The sequence below is a fragment of the Habropoda laboriosa genome, unplaced genomic scaffold, assembly GCF_001263275.1.
Source record: "Habropoda laboriosa isolate 0110345459 unplaced genomic scaffold, ASM126327v1 scaffold10, whole genome shotgun sequence".
Lineage (NCBI taxonomy): Eukaryota > Metazoa > Arthropoda > Insecta > Hymenoptera > Apidae > Habropoda > Habropoda laboriosa.
This window is the reverse complement of record NW_017100129.1, coordinates 420568-423397: the sequence shown is the minus strand read 5'-3', so window position 1 is coordinate 423397 and position 2830 is coordinate 420568. Positions and strand designations below refer to the sequence as shown.

General features: G+C 44.2%; 1 protein-coding gene across 1 annotated transcript in view; it reads left to right on the top strand.

Moving 5' to 3' along the window:
* Positions 1-551: 551 nt before the first annotated feature.
* Positions 552-2830, top strand: part of LOC108570148 (spondin-1) — a 20166-nt gene continuing 17887 nt past the window's right edge. Inside the window, exon 1 of the mRNA XM_017931978.1 lies at positions 552-714. The gene's annotated coding sequence lies outside the window, so the exon portion shown is untranslated. The remainder of the gene's footprint in view (positions 715-2830) is intronic.

Here is a 2830-nt window from a genome sequence, read left to right as displayed (position 1 = left end):
TTAATATTTTAAACCTTAACCCCTTAACCGATGATTTCTTTTCTGATTATACATCTAAGCGTCAGTCATTTAACGTTTCTGTAGTGTATCAGCCAGCAAAAGTTTATCTGTTATAGATTAATTACATTTAGTAATCCTCAGTGTTAGAAATTAAAACGAAAATTAAGGTTAACAACGAATTTTTCTTATTAATATAACCAGTTTTGTCGTATCTTGAGTAGAATTTCTGTCACGAGTGTGACTCGTTGTTATAACATTTAATACTTTGAAACTTAATATTTTACAACTAACATCACGCTGAAATACTGAAACAAAGGCAAACTGCATTTAGTGCTATTCGAACCGCAAAGGGTTAAACGCCCGGTCTCACGTAGTCCGTCCTGCACATCTACATATCAGAATCGAATAAAACGTTTCCCTAGATGTTTGCCCGTAGAGATCGACGGATCGTAGGAAAAGTAGGGAAGATGGTAGGCGCGGGCGAGCTTCCGCCGCGGGTATTCTTCGAATCGCTGACTTTCGTGATCCGCGATACTGGCCGTCCGGTTCGTCATCTCGTTCAGTCGTTCACGATCCTTCTCCCGTCTTACTTAACATCCCGGCTGCTCTGCTGTACCGTTACTGAAGTCACGATTCTAACTTCTTACTAGCTCTTCTCCTCGAAGAAATCCGCGCGCAACAGTGCGGCCAGTCTCGCGTGCAGTGGCGTAAAAGGTGTGTCTGTGTCTTCTCTTTCACTATCGTTCTATCTTCCTTTTTCATTCTTCTCTTTTCGAGAGGAACAAGCTGTTATTATTATTACTTTTCTAAGAGGATCTTCTTAATTTTCGTTTGTCACGGGGCGAAGAGGCCGCGAGGCGATTTCGTTACGAGAGTCCCGGGTCGATTCTTCCTCGAGTCGCGTTAAGTAATCGTCTCCAGGTGAAATGTAAACCGCTTCGAATTTGGCCTAAAGCGAAACACCCCGAAGCGGTGGAATCGCGAGCGCGCGTGAAAGGGCGAGCCTCATAAAAGAAGCTGCATCTCGTTCAGTTCCGACACTCCGAACGTTCTAATCCGCCTACGACGTGTGCCAAACAAACGTTTCGAAACTGTTCCACGGTGGTGTCACAGAGTTCTCAGTCTCTTCTCGGGAAGATCGTTTGTGGAAGTCGAGTTTGTTTCCGGAAACGGTGGTTAATTTTCGTTTCGTGACAGTAGGGCCAGAGGTGAAGAGATCCAAGAGTCTCCGGTAAATTGACTCCGACAATTGCCGCCGCCTAGGGCGAATGGAACAAGTCGGCACGACTGTTCAGCGATTAAGGACATGTCACTCCGTCGACAAATGTCGCCGTTCAATTCTTCCGCTCTGTAGTGCTCCCGCTTTTTCTTCCTTTCAGACGTTCTTTCGAAGTGTTTGATACAGTTGCTCGTCCTGTAAAGAAATTGCTACCGAAGTGTTCAAAATTGAGTGTTTCGAATGGGAAAGCTGGTCAGAATTATTTCAATAAGTTTGGAATTTTATCACGAAACTTTGAGAGTTACATTTATCACCAATTTTTAAATAATTTTTGCTACAGGAATGCTAGGTTTCTGACAGATTTTGCTCACAGAAAATTCAAAACAACAGCGATTGTGTTTCAATAATAACAGAAAAGAAGAAATAAACAAAAATCCATTCTATATGGCCTTCTTCTTCTACTTAAGTTCTGACGTCACAATAATAGCCGCTACAATGCTTCACTTCAATAACATTGCAAGAAAAGGAACAGTTTCACTACGAAACGTTAACTTCAAAAATTTACAAATTTTTCCCTGCAATTTAAATAGAACGTTCCACCGTGAACCGGGTCAAAAGTGACCCACAGCGACTTTCTCAACCACGATCTTTACGTAACAAAGCCGTAATTGAAAAATCAGATCCATATCGATCCAAATTACAAATCTACAAGCAAACAGAAAGTCGGATACTATCGAGCGATAATACTCACCAGTATCGAGCGTTCACTTCACTTGGAAAGTCGCAGAACTAGAGTTTTCACCCGACCGTCCGTTCTACCGCCGAACAACCAACGTTCGAACCAGTCAAATGTGAACCTACCAAAATGACACCCTCTTGACATTAAATTCCCTTATCTCCTTCTCGTTGCTATATTTGTAGCGTGACGCGCGGCTCGAGTAACTAGCAAACACTTATGCAGCGTTTGCGTAATCGTCAATTTCCTTCCCGATAGCCGTTCTTTCTTTTCCGACGGTTCAAAAAATTTCGTCGCACCTCAACGCACGTTACTCCGTATACACGTGTGTAACACGACGCACGCCGCGGGCACGGTTATTAGTTTTAATTGCGAAAACCGGGCAGGAGGCGGTGAGTCAGACGCGAAATCAGTCAGGGGCGTGAAACCGTGTTGGCTGCCGACGATGGTCGACGAGAGTTCGAGCGGCTCATTTTCTTTTCACGGCTCGCACACGTTCCCGCTGAAACGCGAAATTTACGAGCGATCACGTGCCTAGGATCTGCCATTAGTTTCTACCTAGCTTCCAGTGGAGCCTACCGGAGCGGAAGAACTAGGTGTAGAGGGAACGAAGAAACGAAAGGGTACGGATTGATCAGACGTAACTTCTGCTTAGGTACGTAACGTCTCGTTCGATTTTCCTGGATCGTCGACCGACGGTGTGTTTCTCGAGAGACGTACTTTAAATACGAATTCCACGGTGTTTCCCGAGTTTTAGTGGATGGAATGGAAACAAGGACGACGAAGTCGTAAGTCAACTTCCGATTCTTCTGTTAGAAGACTCATTATCGCGGCACGTTTTTTTCTTCATAAGCCACTTCTCCGGGTAATTGCAT